The 17724-nt window shown below is 45.2% G+C and overlaps 1 protein-coding gene and 2 long non-coding RNA genes across 10 annotated transcripts in view; 2 read left to right on the forward strand and 1 right to left on the reverse strand.

The window, feature by feature from the left end:
• LOC135914891 (uncharacterized) overlaps positions 1-6200 on the forward strand; it is a 23598-nt gene extending 17398 nt beyond the window's left edge. For 2 of the 4 annotated variants that reach the window (XR_011514551.1, XR_011514552.1), the window contains 2 exons: positions 4591-4652; positions 6076-6200. This is a non-coding gene — a long non-coding RNA (uncharacterized lncRNA). Of the gene's footprint in view, positions 1-4590; positions 4703-6075 lie in introns of all 4 variants that reach the window. The other 2 variants (XR_011514553.1, XR_011514554.1) reach the window with 1 other exon arrangement.
• The window catches only part of LOC139059992 (uncharacterized), a 56533-nt gene that overhangs the window by 26370 nt on the left and 12439 nt on the right, over positions 1-17724 (forward strand). The window lies entirely within an intron of this gene.
• On the reverse strand, positions 79-17094 carry LOC139059993 (uncharacterized). Its single transcript, XR_011514555.1, has 4 exons — positions 17048-17094; positions 12399-12525; positions 12056-12166; positions 79-354 (listed from the first exon to the last, which is right to left on the reverse strand). It is a non-coding gene; the product is annotated as an uncharacterized lncRNA (long non-coding RNA).

Genomic DNA, 17724 nt, shown 5'->3' on the forward strand with positions numbered 1-17724 from the left:
GACATTCGTATTATTACGATCTCATCGAGAGAGGCTCAAGAGACGAGCCGCTGCGAGGAAGAGATGAAGTGTGTCTGGGCTCATGGCGTGAGCGAGTGTCGGCCTGGCTGTCTGGCTCCAGTGTAAATAGCATGTAAATAGCCTCTTTCATCTCTGTATTTCGTCTGTGTCTGTGCAACATTCTGGTGGAGGTTAGCGATCCCCGTCCTCGTCACGGCACTCCGAAGTGGTCGGCATATCGAGCTTGTCACCATACCTCCCGGTGACGAGACCGCATCTGTAACGGCTTCAGCTTGTCCGACTGCTCTTATCGTCATGGTTGCCCAACATCGTGACCCTGGTCTCTTCTGTGGCCTGGAGGGACAGGACGTTGATGAATGGCTCAAGCTCTATGAATGCGCCAGTGCTAATAACAGGTGGAATCCAACAATTATGCTTGCTAATGTAATCTTTTATCTCGGTGGCACCCCACGTGTGTGACTCCAAACACATGACGAGATAATTAGCTGGGACAGTTTCAAAGTAAAGCTACGAGAACTGTTCAGTGACCCCTTCAGGCGCAAGTTTGCCACGAGAAAGGCTCTTGCGCCTTGTGTCCCGACATCTACAGAGCCATACATTCGATACATCCTAGACGTCTTGGCTCTTTGCCACAAAGCCCACGATACTATGCCTGCAGCAGAAAAGGTGGCTAAAAGGCATCGCCGACGATGCTTTCAATTTTTTGTTTTCGGCAACGTCTTTCCTATCAGCGCCATGATAAATGAATGCCGTCGCCTTGAATAAGCTAAGAGCTGCCGTGTCACACACCACATCACGCAGCTACCCAACACTGCTGCTAAGTCGACATGTGAGGGTCGACCACATCAGACGACCACCTGTGATGACCTAACCCGTATTGTTCGCCGCCAGCTCGAGGCCACCTGTTGGCCAGCCTTCTCCGCGACACCTCTCGACCCGCCAGCACCCACAATTGCCAGGATTCAGGCCGTCGTCAGACAGGAATTTGAGAACGTGGGTCTGAACTCTGTGTGTTTAACGACTCAACCCAGCGTTCCCCCGTTCTCTAGCGGCCCTCCTCGTCCCTGGCACTCCTTTTCTGCCACATATCGCAACCCGTCCAAATGGCGTACCCCTGATGACAAGCTGATCTGCTTCCACTGCTGTCGCATCGACCACGTCGCTCGTCACTGCCGCAACCAATGGACATACACCTCCTCAGACATACACCTGCGCTTATTCCTGCACCTTTGGACCTACTGTTCCCTATGCCACCCGTCTAGAACCCACTGCCACTGATGCTCCACCTCCGAACCTTCGCTACAGCCACTCGCCCTCACCTCAACGCCATCAGTCTCGTTCGCCCCAGGCCCGTCACTTCTCCTCGCCGCCTATCGCCTCCTGGATGCAGCCAAAAAACTAGGCACTACAGCTTCTGGAGGTGAAGCTGTGTTGTCGACCCTGCCCTCAAATTCTCTGCTCATGTTACCTACGAACCAAAACTTTCTTGGCATTGACAGGTATCCTGTGTTACGTTCGACCAGCGGGGGCTGGCGATCTTTGAGGAAGGGACTGACGGAAAGGCGCCACCAGGTCTGCTGTGACGACTAGCTTTGAAAGGACCACCAGACATCAGTCCCCAGCCCATCGGCGCCACCATGGCTGTGGCGGCGACTGGTTTTGTAAGGAGGACGATGCGCCGCGTCCCCAACGGAAGGGCGCCGAGATGGCTAGACACAGTGGGCGGAGCAAGTATTGTTAGCGTGTACACCGTGAAGGTCTGCTTGGAGCAGGGGAGCTCCTGGAAGATATTTTGTGGTGCCGTCTCATGCAGCTTTGAACCCGTCTCGCGCGTCAGTCAACAGACAGATGCGGCGGCCACTGACTGCAGGGTCAACTCTGGGATAAAGAGGCGCCTGCTCGGGTCAAGCACAGTGTCTGCGAAAACCCTCTCACCTCGGTGTGGTCAGTGCAACCTGTGCAGAAGTGTGTGCGTAAACCCTGCCCCTCAAAGGCGGGTTGGTTATGATGACTTTGGACGCTCCGAATTGGTGGGCGGTGAACTGCTGTGTTCCGTCACCTAGGGATTTCGGGAGGACAGTGTATTTAAGGAGCTGTTGGCAGCTCTTCAGGGTGCATTCCTTTTTCAGTCTTGTAGACTGATGAAGTGTAACATTCTCATGCAGATACTGTAAATAAATCCCAGATTCCTCGTTCTTGATGAGAACAAGTCTCTCCCTTCAATAACGTCCTCAGCGTGGGTAAGTTTGATGACCGCATGGGCCAGCTACCATCTATTTCATGCCCGACTCCAACCATTACATCTGTCATTGCACTCATCGATGCAGGAGCACATCTTTCTATTATATTATAAGTGCTGCCTTCCGAAGACGACTGAAAAAGCACTTCACCCCAGCGTCAGCACGCGTTGGTCGCGTTGCGGATGGCGGTACTGTGCCTATCATCAGCATATGTACGGCATGTGTCAGCGTTGCCGGCCATCACACTCCTGTCCTTTTCACCGTGATTGCTCACTGCCCCATGACCTAATTCTCGAACTCGATTTTCTCTCTGCGCATTCTGCTCTTATTGACTGCTCTGCCAGTACCCTTTGCCTTGAGGTGCCGATTCTCATAGAACCTTCTAACGCACCCCAGTGCCGCTTACGCCCCACCTGCTTTATTCGCCTGCCATCGAAGTCAACAGCCTATACTGAACTGTTGTGTTGTCCACCTGTTCCTGATGGCGAGTACCTCGTCACTCGCCTGCCCAACATTCCACTACAGTATGACGTCACCGTGCCTCACAGCATTCTGACTGTTACTGCTAACCATACTCGCATGCCTATCTTTAACTTTGGATTGGGAAAGCAAATCCTATTGCAAGGTATTTGCCTCGTCAACGTTGATTGTCTCGGCGACCATCATGTAGCAGCTTTATCAAGCGATGGTTCTTCTGAGCTTAGCATGCCCCTCGCACCAGCCTCGGGCATCGATGCCAACATAAAGAAAATGGTTGCGGTGGACCTGTTCTCTGCGCAGGCTGACAGCCTTTGCAAAGTATTATCGTCCTACCGAGATATCTTTTACTTCAAACGATCGCCCTTTAGGCCAGACGCTCGCGGTCCAGCATTGGATTTCTACTGGCGATGCTACGCCTATTCACCGATGACCATATCAAGTTTTTGCATCGGAACGCCGAGTAATTCTAAGTGAAGTGAATAAAATGCTAGATAAAAACATCATTAAGCTTTCTTCGAGTCCCTGGGCGTCACCTGTCATTTTGGTTAAGAAGTACGGCACGTGGCGCTTCTGTGTGGACTACCGTCATCTGAACAAAATTACTAAGAAGGACGTCTACCCGCTCCCAAATATAGACGATGCCCTTCACTGCCTCCACAATTCCAGCTATTTCTCTTCTATTGATCTTCGTTCTGGATACTGGCAGATTGCTGTTGGCGATATGGACAGAAAAAATATGCTCAATCAGCTTAGTAAGTTTAAAAAAGTAGGGCACGCTGTTCACTCCATAGAGAAATGTTTTGCGTTCCTGGTTCATTGGCCTTGAGACGAAATTGCCCTCGCTGTACAGAACTATAACATGGTTGAACTTCAAAAGTTCCTCCCATGAGAATGCAAAGAAGCTCTCCAGTAGGATGGGTGCAGTTGTCTAATGTGGCTATCACTAATATTACCCACAGTCAAGATTCTATGGCACATATATTTCTTTGATTAACAAGGCCAACTTAAAGCAAAATGTGTGTTTTTACACCATAGATCAGCAGCACATAAGCTCCACCTTAAATGTGATTGTTCATCTAAATGTGCCTGCATTTGGAAAGGTAGTGCAAACCTTAAAATTAAATTAAATTGTGGGGTTTTACGTGCCAAAACCACTTTCTGATTATGAGGCATGCCGTAGTGGAGGACTTTGGAAACTTGGGGTTCTTTAACGTGCACCTAAATCAAAGTACACGGGTGTTTTCGCATTTCGGCCCCATCGAAATGCGGCCGCCGTGGCCGGGATTCGATCCCGCTACCTTGTGCTCAGCAGCTTAACACCATAGCCACTGAGCAACCATGGCGGGTAGTGCTAACCTTCTGTGCTGTTAGAACCCAATTTCAAAGTGTTTGCCCAGCCCTGTGCACTGTAACTTGATGGTTCCAAATTGCTGGTTTTTAGGCCCTTGCCCAACTGGTTTGTTGAATTAGATGTTAAAACGAATGACAGCTACCATTGTCTGGACACTTATCAATGAGATTCCACTGTAATTTCAGTGGTGTTCACAGCAACAACATATTTGGTGAAGTAAGGGACAGGCAGAGTGGTAAAGAGGACTGTGAAATCCATCAAACGGATATGTTGAGCTAACAATGTGGGCTCATTGTATAAGGCGAGCAAGCTGCAGAGAATTGCTAAGCTTGATGTGCAGACCTCAATTCTCAGGCAAATAAACTGTGCAATGTCTTGTTTTATTATTGATGACTGCTCTGCCAGTCTGCCCGAGTTGCCATTTTTTTGTATTTATCATAAAGCAGGCAATTTCATGTTTTTGTAGTTGTGTGACACAGAGTCATTTGTTTCTTACAGCTGTCGTCTTCTCGGAAGCAGGCACTCATGCTTGGAGACCTGCAGAGCACAAACTGCAGCATGTATGCCGAAATAAATAGTTATTGCCTATTTCAAATAGAACCAATGTAAGGCAAGGCCCCTTTTTGCTGTACTGTGCTTGCAAATTGCAAAGCAACGATAAGACACAATGTAGAAAGAAACATTTTCTTTTATTTGGCGGACATTAGAGTGGCATAAAAAAAAAAAATATTGAGCAGCCCCAAGTCAGTCACTACACTAAGCAGCTCCACTGCAATTCACATGACCTAGGAATCCCAGCCATACAACCGAATGATTATTCATATAAGTGACGATCAAGATCATTCTTCACTTGAATGCCACGGAGCGCTGTTCAGTAACAGCAATCAGTTTGTGTCCCTGCAAGCAGGAATATTAATTTGTGTTTTGGTTATTGGTGACATATCGAAATTTATAGTTTTCTGGCCCATCAGATGTTTGAATCAGAAATAAATTCTCCAAAGATGTACACCTTGTCAGCGGTATATGCAGGATGATTTGCGGTGGCCAGAGACTTTTGAGTGGGACTTCGGTATCAATGGAGGTATAATGTGTGTGCATGTTTCAGTACAAGGGAGATTGGAGGCTGCATCAAGGCAACCTATAGGCACTGTGTGAAAAATCTTGAAAGCTACGCTATTTGCTAATGCTCTTGTGCCCTCTGCACTTGATAGAACACTTTCCAGCTTTAATTTCAATCAGAAAAGAAATTTAGTATTTTCTGATGCTACCTTGACATGCAAACAAGTTTTTGTCATGTAGGAGGAGGAGGGGGGTTACGTTAAACTACAACACAATTTATCTAAGTTTTTCAGCGTCCTACTTCATGTGTGGTACACTTTCTTTAATTTGGCTTGCTGACCTGGCAGTTGCATAGTCTTGGGCCAGGGATGACTGGATGGGAGAAGACAATGAGGAGTACTGTTCATTGTTTAATATGCACTTGTGTAATATAATATGTAAAAATAAAAAAACGAGTGATATTTTTATGCTTTAAGCATTTTGCAGAGTGAAGTAAAGTTATAAAGAATTTTCTTTTTCTCTAAGAGATGAGAGAAGATGGTGTTGCTTGCTCATGATGTTGCTGGGATACCCTAGTACCTATCTCATAACTCTTTAGTGCAGTGAAGATCACCAGGTAAAAACCACATCAATATGTAAGAGTTATGAATCTTCAGCATGAAAGTAAATTAGTGCTTTATTTTGTTGGATACGTTCCCCTTTTGGAAAGTTCTGTGAACAAAATGAAAAGTAGCAAAAGGAACAAATAAGAATTTGGAACAAGCATGCTATCAACACAACTAATGCAGAAGCAGAATTTAGTCACACTACATACCAATAAGGACAGTGTAGGTGTGCGAACGTTGCTGATTACTTTTCCACCTATGACAAAGGAAAAAGTATACTCCAGTAATTCAGATGAGAACACAATTCTTGTTACACCAGGTGTGGCGAGCCCGGGAGACAGCAAGAGCCGCAGGAGTCCTGGACTAAGGGCGCCTCCCACACAAGCAGAAGGACACCTGCTTTTCCTTTCTTTTCTGTAATAAATGTTTTTTCTTCTCCTCCTCCTCCTTATGTCCTTTAATACAATGGTTTACCTGACTTGGAGGCAGTTTTATCTCGGGAGCTCCTATCTGAATACATGGGAAAAGAGAAATAGTTTTTCTCTGAAGCCAGCAACAGAATTCGATAAGGTTGGTTCTGTTTACAAAAAAAAAAACCGCTGAAATGTAGCCACTGTTTTAGGGGGCAATGTTTTGTGGCAGGAAAATTTGAAAATTGTGAAATTAAAAGGACGTCCGTATGAAGTTTGCAACTTGATACAAAAGCTATGACATTGTAAACTTTGTGCTTATATTTTTTAAGCTTACTGACTCTCAGCAATTTTTCCTAAATATTGAAGGTCCTAAATCAAGATTATGCAGCCTAGAATGACTAAAATTTAACTTTTTCTCTCAAATGCAACAAATTTCATTGAAATTATTCGAGTAGTTGTCTCAAAAGCATTTCTGCATTTTACATGTATTTGAATAAAGAGATTAGAGTTGGCACTGAACTAAAGCATCCTCCTCAAGGTAAGCACGTCAATTCTGGCCGTAAGGCCAGTTATCAGTCTACACTATAAAAGAGAATTGCCTTTTTTTTACACTTTTCCAGCAATTCCAACTTAGTAGCATGCTTAACTGAATGCAGCTAGGAAGAAGGAAATTTGACAATATTTAGTTTATGTGCAGAATTAATGCATTTGTATGTCACTGAATTTTGGCCTTCATGAGCATTCATATCCTTGAATTTTTTTCAATGTTGAATCTAGCATTTGAATCAATTGAATCAAAGCAGCCATCAGGCCACCAAGCAACGTAAGGGCAAATAAGAACTTCATGTGGAAGCACTTAAAAGGTCTGTTCAATTCATCTGCACAACTGTGAACCAGTTAACGGAGGTTCACAAGAAGTTCAGAAATTGTGCAGCTTGTTTCTGCAGTGCAGGCACAGCGCAACACTCAAAACGAATGGCAAGGTGCAGATGCGGTGCAGGTGTTATGTTATGCCCAATTAATGTGCATAGAGTGCGTACATTTGAAAGATCGTGAACTACAAGTATCAGCTTGTGGGCCTAACTACAAACCACACTTGTAGACACATCAGACGTGCGTAAGCGGGCTTTTAATGGCGCTTGCGCCCATGTGCTGGATTTTCTGCTGCACTGCTGCGTCGCACCTGTATGCCTGTACCAAATCGGCACCGACAGCGGAGTAGGTGCAGCAAAATCATGAACCAGCCCTGCACCTTTTGAAACGAACGGAGTGGTTCAGCGGGCGCCACTGGAACAAATGGCTGGGTGCAACTTGTGAACTCGTTCAGGCGGTGCAGGCGAATCGAACGCACCTAAAGTAAAGCACATTCAGGGGTGCTATAACATAAAATGATTTCAAACTGTTTTGATTCCAATCTCCTGACATCAAATTTACGTAACCACCGGTGCAAGCATTGGGCGGTGACCTGCAGCGTGGTCTGAACCCAATCAGACACTCTCCTCGTTTATAGGAGGTCACCTTTGTTCACTTTCAAAACCAATAACATTGCCTACACTCAGCGGTTTTTCTTATCTAATTGGCTGACAAGAGGCAAGGAGTACGGTCTAGTGGAGAGGGTTTCGATGGGGCTGAGCCAGCACAGTGAAAATAGATAACCGCATGAAGAGGGTGGTGCTGGCTTCTCCGATTGGTCCGCTTCACCTTACTTAGCTTGCGGTGGCTGGTCGAAAATCACGGCAGCTTGCAACAGAAGGATAAGAATGCCGCTAAAACGGATCCTCGGCAAGGAAGAGTTGGCAGAGTGATGCTGTATACATGCCGCAAGGGCTCGATAACGTTTTACTGTCATGCAAAAAGGTTTATCATGTGCAAATAAATACATGCTGACCGGCAGGTGCGAGTAGCGAGGGCCTGAGCGATCGGCGGGCAGCCATATTATTCCTTTCAGAACGGGGTAGTCTCTGGCTATTCAGAAAAATTTTCAGTTTTGTTCGGCATATTAATGCATTTTTTTTCGCGTACACGTCACTTTGATGCAGTGAGTTTTTGCTGTTTTGTGAGGTCGCGTGACAGACAGGCAAGGTGGGTGTCGCCCAATAACATTGAACCAATAGCAGAGGGCTAATGGTGAAAAGGCGTTGAATCAGGAATAATTATTTTTCTTTTGTGTGGTTTAATCATTCATTATCAGTGTGTACATGTGTATCAGATGGAGAGCCATCACGGTTTTCGTGACGTCGCATGACAGACGGGTGAAGTTTGGAGTGGCCTGAAAAAGTTTTGACCAATCGTGGTGGGCTGATTGCAGAATTGGAATAGAAAAGTTTCGAATCATTTTATGTTATAGCACCCCAGGATTCTACAGGGGGCCATAGAATTAGACTTCCATGCAAAGATGGCCAACCTCACAAGGTTCACACGGCTGACGTAATGAAGTCAACCTAAGCTGATCTCAACCTCCCAAAGTGATGCAAGATTGGTTGGCTGTTAAAATTTTTTAGCTATGGCAATGGCAACCTCATGGACAAATTTGAGGTTGAGTGAGGTCGAATGCTCAGTGAGGTTATATTTCACAGCAGCTGATGTGCACATTTCCACCTCATGAATAAATATGTGGGAAGTTTTATGATTTTACTGATATGAAGGGGTAATTATTTAATACAATAGCCCCAGGCAGGAATCTGGAAGTGGGCTTCACCCCAAGCCACCTGAGGCTTTGTTTTCAATTTGTATAGACAGCTCTCATCACATATGAAGCATAGGTGTACATTTCTTTTGCTTTACTTCAGATGTGTGACACCACCGCAGTTGGATATCTTGCATCGGCCTGTATCCTCTGACCTTACTTTCAGAAAACTAAGTCACATGCCAAACTTCTTCCTCGTCGAGTATTCCTGCTCTAAACTAACAAATGACAGTTGCTGCCTCTCATTCAGTGTTGGCCAAAGACACCTAGCCAGAATCTTGGTACTGAACAATGAAACTAGGCAAGACAAACATACTTCTGGTATGTTGCCTGCAGGCAACAAATGTCAATAAAGGGTTAATGAGAAATAAATTAAAAACTGAAATACAGTAGAACCTCGTTGATACGATCTTCACAGGAACTGGAAAGTAAAGTGTATCATAAGAAAATCGTATCATCCAACATATTATCCAACCAAATCGGATTTTCGGGAAAAGAAAAAAAACAACATTTCGAAAAATGTATTAAGCAGAATCGTATCGAGGTTCCACTTTATAAAAAGAAACGACACTGAAATTGGCTGTAGAAAAGTTAGTAAATTACTAACTGCGCTCTGAAGCTTGTCACAATTTTTTCTAGAGTTTAGAAGTCTAGGACCTTGATTTAACACAAGAAATGAATAGTCAAAAATATTGTTACGGTGAAGGGAAGGAAGAAGTTGGATTAGACTAGATGAAGACGAAGTCTGGCAGTTGCCTGAATGCCATTAACATCAGTTGTAAACATACATTATTTTACACTTGTGGGCCTGCTTTCTTCCTGCAACATTTTGGTGGAGGTGCTGGGTACAATCACGGAACTTCGCAGCAGACGTCATCTACTTGCCGCCACAATGGCAAATCAACCGGACGATACTGATGCAGACTCGGACATCAGTGTACTATCCCTCTCCGGCTTCCTCCATATTGGCAACGAGCAGCGGAAAGATCCTGTTCTTCGAACACTTATGGAACGCCTAAGCTCCTCGCCCAATGAGCCGTCCCTTCGGATGTTCACCTTGCGCAATGGAACTTTATACCGTCGCAGCGTTCGTCCAGACGGCCCGGAGCTCCTCCTAGTCGTTCCCAAGCACCTTCGACTCACCTTGCTCCAGGAACTTCACGACGCTCCTTCTGGCCCGGCATTTATTGCTCTGTGCGCCGTTATGTCGCTTCTTGCGAACTGTGTCAGCGCTGAAAGATGCCTGCTATGCCTCCCACTGGTTTGCTGCAACCAATTGATATCCCTACAGAGCCCTTCTACTGGGTGGGCCTAGACCTCCTTGGCCCCTTTCCAATTTCCATCAAAGGAAACAAATGGATTGCTGTAGCAACGATTATGCCACGAGATATGCCATCGCACGAGCGCTACCAACCAGCTGTGCTACAGATGTTGCCGACTTCTTACTAAACGACGTCATCCTGCACCACGGCGCCCCTCACCAGTTGCTGACGGATCGCGGCTGCTACTTTCTATTGAAGGTCGTCAACGATCTGCTCCGCTCCTGTTCTACAGAACACCAGAGTGCTACCGCGTACCACCCTCAAACGAACGGCCTCACCAAGCGACTCAACCGCAAGCTAACTGAAATGCTGGCCATGTACGTTTCCGACGATCACCGCGACTGGGACGTCGCTTTACCATACATCACTTTTGCATACAACTCGTCCCATCACGACACTGCCGGATTTTCACCATTTTACCTGTTGTATGGCCGCGACCCCACCTTGCCCTTTGATATATTGCGACCTTCCGCAGTACAATCACCCAGCACTGGTTACGCTCGCGATGCTATTGACTTAGCCGCCCAGGCCCGAGAAGTAGCCCATTATCGCCTCACAGTCTCGCAAGCTTCTCAAAAGCGACGCTACGACCTTCAGCACCGAGACTCTCATTTTTCACCTGGTTCCCTTGTCCTTCTCTGGACGCCTTCACGTTGCGTCGGCTTGTCGGAAAAACTACTTTGCCGTTATTCTGGTCCGTACCAGATCTTACGCCAACTTTCCAACGTGACATACAAGATCGCCCCCGTCGGCCAGCCTTCAATGCCTTCCAACGTCACCAGCGATGTTGTTCACGTCGCCAGGCTGAAGCCCTATGTCCCCCCATTAAGTGATGCTCTATTACTTGCACCGGGACAGAGCTACCCCACCGGGAGGGTGACGTTACGGTGAAGGGAAGGAAGAAGTTGGATTAGACTAGATGAAGACGAAGTCTGGCAGTTGCCTGAACGCCATTAACATCAGTTGTAAATGTAGATTATTTTACACTCGTGGGCCTGCTTTCTTCCTGCAACAATATCATGTAAGTACCCCTTTAAAGTTCAACATCTTGAGACGTATTTCTGGACATTGAGACGTAATATTTACCAAAGCCATAAGACTCTTAACAAAGCATGTTTCAGTCTTGCAGGCAAACCAAACATTTACAGTAGTGCACCTTCAAATGGTGCAGTCAATTCTATGGACCTAATGCTTGCATCTTGCACACCTGCTTAAGCCAGAGGCAGGAAATTAGGACAACCTCCAAAACATTTCAATTATCTCTTTCTGAAAGAGAGAAGTGTGTTTTATCCAGCAATTCTTGACATAGCCAGAGTTAAAGTGACAACTTGACATAGCTAAAGGTAAAGTGACAACTATGTTCCTCACGAAGGCCTGATTCACACAGGTGTTATCGGCCTCATCACGGTACACGCGTCTGTCAGGACAGAGCATTTCCTTGCCGATTTCTCCGCAGAAACAAGACGCTATCGACATTTGCTGATGCTCTAAACATCATCAGTATCCTGTGTTAGAGGAGAAAATGGTGTGAAAACCCTCTATTTTCACAGATACAGGTTCCGTAACATCTTGTGCCGAGACATGACACGATGGGTCAAATGTGTGAACCAGAATGAACTTACAATGGCACTTGAACATAAGATAAGTTAGAGAAACATTGCTGTAAACAGATGACAACACAGGTGAAAAGTTTTAGATAATGATGCCAAAGGACAGACACCATTGCTTGTAATGCTTCAGTAGAAGCACAAGGCGAGATTTTCAAGATCATAAGCTGGAATCTAAACCACACAAGGCAAGCAAAGCCCACCTACCAACTGTGTTCACAGCAGCCTACACATATTGTCAACCCACGTGATGTTTCTGTGGCCAACATACCATGGCGGTTGTGCCAGGATGACTGTGGACGCAGATGGCAACGTAGCCAAAGCATTCTCGCCTTGAGTGCCTGCTGCATAAATCAGTCTTGCGTCTGGAAGCGTCCGCAACCTCCATGAAAGTGTTACAGAGGAAAAGAGATGCACCAAATATATTTACTGAATATTTACAAAAACTGTAGCAGCTGACAAGATAGTAGTTAGCACGCAAAATCCAAAAGTGTTCCCTTTTTCATCAGCCTTTTAAACTATGCTCTCTAGATCACTAGACATTTATCTAAAGCAGGAACAATCGATCAATCCTCTTCAAAAAAAGACAATACAGCACTGACATGGGTACTCACATGAATGAGCCCACTTCATGTGTCGACCACTCGAATCTGTTTTAAACACAGGCCTATTTCCAAAGCTCCAACTGCAGTGCACTTGCTTTTATGAGATATGTAAATTAATTTGGGCTAGTTGATGGGTCTGAAACGAATGCACAGTGCAAAACAAAATATAGATGCAAGTGACAATGGTGCACAGAACCGTCTTCCAACTGTTTCTATTAGAGCATAACCTCCCTATAGCGAAGCAACATATAGGAAACTGACAGTTAAAGTGAAAGAAGTGCCAGTCCTGATTACACTCCCTTAGGGCATTCACATATTTTTCAATGATATCCCATTCATGCACTGCGTGCACAAGAGACTATTTAAATATGACAAGCCTTTGGTGTAACTTAAAATGATCAGGGGTTCCCTGCAGTGCAATTAGGTGACAAGTTTGGTTCAGTACATATTGACTGGTTTCATTGCATGGTATTTATATAATTGTTATTTTTACAATATATTTCGTCAACTGCCTAATGCGAAATTTGAGTGCAGCTCTATACATGTTTCCATTTTGCAATATATTGGCTAGCATGGACAATCTGTCTCGTGTGGCACTTCACAAACAAAGCGAAGTGTGGCGCGACTGCGTTGCTAATTGGAAGACCACGAGAGCAGCACATGGGTGATGCGTGGGCGCAATTCACAGCAGCTGCCGCAGACAGACCTCTGCTCATGCAGCGCTCTGTTTCCATACAGATGATGCGCACTAGTGTGGTATAAAGGCATCCAAGATTTTCCTTCCTAGGAAACATCTAATGAAGCAATAGCTCCTAAGAAGGCCACTATCCAAAATAATCAAGAAAGGAATAGAGAAAAATGTCACAGAAAATCGCATCAAACTAGGTCAGAGCATCAAAAATTGACCAACATTCTAGGCCTTGCTCTTGGAAAAAGTCTTGCAGCAAGGCTAATTGAGCACAAATGATATGCAGGTATTCTATGGAGTGATGTCAAGGCTCGAACACTGAGCTCTGCTCTTCTGCAGGACCTTGGTGATGCACATTTTAAACGCCATTCTTCTGGCTACTATGGTTTCCAGGAAAATTGGTCATCTTTAAGAGGACAGGACACCACCATAGCACATTTTCAGGCATATTGCTTGCACTAGCATACAGAACAATTAAGGTTTACTGACAATGAACATTTGCGGTGCGACACAATAGCAATGGCAGTATTTGGCAGGATGTTTAGACAACAGACTAAAGAGAGTGGACTGGAGGTGAAACCAGTTCTTTTGGTGAAGTATTTAGCTCGGCTTTAAACAGTGCATTGCTTGCATATAGGGTAACATACTTGTCATGTGCAATTTTGTAACAGTGTACTTATGATGGAAAATTCTGATCAAAACCACACAGTGGCATGGTGAGGCAAGTGGACAACACAGTGGTCTTAAAGCATTGTTTCGTGCTGAGTACTAAGTAGCAAGTTCGGTATTCCCGCACAGCTGCCAGGTTAATGAGATCAAAAATGGCAATAAAATGTCAAACCAAGTGACAAAGCATGAAGCAAGACCTATAAAGTTTCAAAGTTCTTTGAGTCGTGTGTGCACCTTGTTGGCAAATGTGTGAACTTTCGACGCATAAAAAATGTTGTCATTGGAAACAACTTGTCAAAGATAATCACTTGTTTATCAACAAAGCGAGTTTTATCACATAAAAGTTCAAAAAAGCCTGCTTAAAAATGAAAAACACCAGTAATTTTGACCTTCTCTTACATTGAACACCCTGTGATTAAACTGTCTATGGCATCTCTAGCATGTCATGTGGACCAACACCTAGGCAAGAGACAATGGCAGCAACTGCTGCAGAATAGGCGAAAGCAGAGAAAACAGTGATGGCACGAAACAGGCTGTAGCATTACAAAAAGAAAATGCACAAGTTTGATGACAAATGATAAAAAAAATACAATTCAGAGCCCTTCCACTATGTGAAGATGGAAGACCGGCTGAAGCTGTACTTGTTGACAAGTATATTGAGTTATATATGGTTAATTGCTATATTGATTAAATAAAGAAACATACACACAACTTCGTTATCTTTGATATTCTATTTACTTTGTCACCATGGTAACCATTGCTTTGTGGTCACTGTGATATACTGCAATTGGTCGCCGATGCTTTCGTGCCCACTCCCGCTTCTGTTTGCAAAGGTGATCCTCACGGGCACGCTGTTCTTCATCAGTCACAGAGCAGCTATCCGACATTACGGATCTGCAGACAAGACGGGTCTGGCTATAGCAGCTGCCCGTTGCCTTCACGCTGTTGCTCACACCTGTGCTCTTAACATGCACATCGTTCTTCTTCAGTATGGACTAGACGCGTATGGTCTAGTATGGACTATTATGGACTAGTATGGACTAGACCAAAGTAAAACTGCTGATAATGTCGCTAGAGCGATGTCGACTTCACAAGAAAACGAGGCATAGACATTGGTGGGTACACAATGACGTTTTATTATTCTGCCATCCACTCCAGAGCCACTGAGCACTGCTGGCGCACAGCAGGCTACTGTGGATTCAATTTTGTCGACGCAACTTTTTTCTACACACCCTGTCGATGTATGCACTATTGGTCGTGGTCAGAACCTAGCCATATACAGCTTCGCTGTAAAAATAGCAGGGGAAATGGAAGCAGACACGTTCAATGCATCACAAAGGAATGCAGCATGCAAAAAGATGCGGTTTCTGCAGCACAAGCCAAGACCTTGTACAGCTTGTCGCAACAAAATGCAGCACAAGCAGATAGCTCAATCACTTCGCAGTTGTTCTAGCCTTGTGAACTGGAGCAACTGGCTTTCCTGTCCAGGAAGCACGGGCAACGACACTGCACACATGTTGGTAATATCAAGCTTTGATGCAGACATAGTAATGTGTGGTGAGGAATTAAGTGTAATCTTTGTTTCCACTTCTGCATGAATTTTGTGGAAGTGCTGGAGAGTCAAGGTTTTGTACAGCTACTAATTTATGTATGTGGTCTAATAAACCATTGCAAAGTGAATGTGTGGCATCAGCAACAGATAGCCAGGCACTATCACAAAAAGAAGCAAAATAATGCTAGGTTGTCGAAAGTTGCAGGTTCTGGAGGAGAGAGACAAAAGGACAAGACTGCATCGATCAATTGGACATGACTGAAGGCATGCACGGTATGTCGAGCAAGAAGCAGACAGAAGGAGTATTAAAGAAACGCATGAAGGAGAAGCCTGACTGTGTGTGAAGGCAAGAGCATCAAATGAAAAGAAAAATTTGAAGAAAGTAGCAAATGAATGGGGAGCTCAGATGCCAAGAAGCAAGAATTTTCTGCTAGAAATGTTATTGCTGTTGTGCCTTAGCCCTGGTGCTGCAAATGGAAGGTGGAAGAAACAAGTACAGTACAAGTTGAAAAAGTGCTGTGGCAAGAGTGAGTGGCATTAGATCGGTGCCTCATCAAAATGATTGAATTTGCAGTGCTCATCTGCACTCAACAAAGTGTGCTAACCTGTGCTGCTGGAAGTGTGCGAGCTATCTCGAGATGAAATGTGCAATCAGCCAGCTCTTCCAGATTCAGAAAAGACTTATGACCAGAGGAAAATTTCTACAACTACAAGACAGCAACCTGATTTGTTAAATCATATTTTGGATGTTTCCAGTAGAAGCACTTGCACCAACGAAAACTAAGTTGCATTAAAGGTTGGACTTCAGAAAGTGCATCAACACTACACCAACGATAAATGCAATTCCACTACATGGATAACTTGCCTTGTATGAAAACATTGTTTTCACCTTTTGCTCTCCTGTTCACCACATAAGCATTGCGGATTAAACAAAGTCTCACTGTTTCGTGCAATGCGTTTGTTACTGGCTGACCACAGAGACGCCGAACAAGTGTACTGGCAGGCATTCAGAGCTATTTCGCATGCGGTTGTAGTGATCTGAGCCCTTGTTTCGCCCACATAGAGCGCCCCGTATATGAGCTAGACATCGTAACAGCCGGGATTATTAACTAGCCAATATCAGTGTTACTGCACAGCTTTCACAAAGGTCTACTGCTATGAAATTGCATGACGACCACTTTTCTTTTGCATACATTTCTTCCGTATTCATCCGCAGGGCGTAGTGTTTTGCCAGTGTGGCTATACAGCTCTCACAACGATCTACGGCTCAGATTGCATGACGACGCTAGTTGTATACTTACACATACAGAGTACAAGATTTACATTCCCACGAACCTCCAAGTGTGCTGTATTCTCAGTTACATTAAGAACTAATGCATCGGCACGGCAGTTAATTCATAAACTGTTTCCGTTCCCGCGCCCCTGAAGTGAGTGGTATGCTGACCTTGATCAACGACACTAATGAACAATGCATCGGCACGACGTAATGCTTTGCCACTAAAGTCATCCGAGAAGACACCTCATTGCCATTTGTTGAGCGTGTTGGTAAATTGAAAGCATATTTAGCGCCAGCAAACAAGGACGGAAGGGAGACTAGAACACAACACAAGCGCAATGTGTTGTCGTCTCCCTTCCGTCCTTGTTTGCTGGCGCTAAATATGCTTTCAAGACACCTCACTTCCAAACGTATCCCCTTGCGACTATAAAATTTAATATGCTACCGTCGCAACAAAATAGAAACAAACTCACCTCGTACGCGGCTTTTTCCGCCTTGCCGGCCACGCATTCTGTCGATTCTGTGCAGCAAGCTCGGCTAGGGACAAACGGAGCAAACGGTTTTCTTCCCCGTAGTACCTAAACGACGAGAAATCTTGAGCACCAAAAGTCCCCACATTTCTCTCTCGCAGCTACTGCTCCTCGCGCGTGCGCAGAAACAGCGGTGAAATCCATTTTCGATGTGCTCGTCCTGTGGTAGCATATGGGGCTCTTGCATTGCCCAGGGGGCGCTGCGAAAAAGGTGCTAAAAAGCGCCCTCTGTCCTAAAATGGGTCGTACCAAGCTCCGTCGTCTGCTTCGGAAAGCACGTTTACAATATGGACCCGCCACTTTCGGTTCTGTTGTATCACGGCCTGCAGCAAATATCCGGTGCCGAAGATTTTTTCAGGGGTGGCACGCTGCGTAAAGGCAAGAAATTATGCAGTGCCGAATACCTGTATGCCGTTCAAGAATTAAGCGGCGAAGTTTTAGCGCGGTGTCAATCGCAAGTGAAGCGAGTCGCGTACGAAGTGGAACTTCAGGTTAGGTTTGCACGTTGCTAGATTCAGGCGCACAAACGCGAGGAAATGCTTGATATAAATGAATCCACAGCAGCGATAAGCAGACATCATGTGTACGGAACTGCTCGAGCACACGATCGTACGCGCCGC

The sequence above is a fragment of the Dermacentor albipictus genome, chromosome 5 (genome assembly GCF_038994185.2).
Source record: "Dermacentor albipictus isolate Rhodes 1998 colony chromosome 5, USDA_Dalb.pri_finalv2, whole genome shotgun sequence".
Classification (NCBI taxonomy): domain Eukaryota; kingdom Metazoa; phylum Arthropoda; class Arachnida; order Ixodida; family Ixodidae; genus Dermacentor; species Dermacentor albipictus.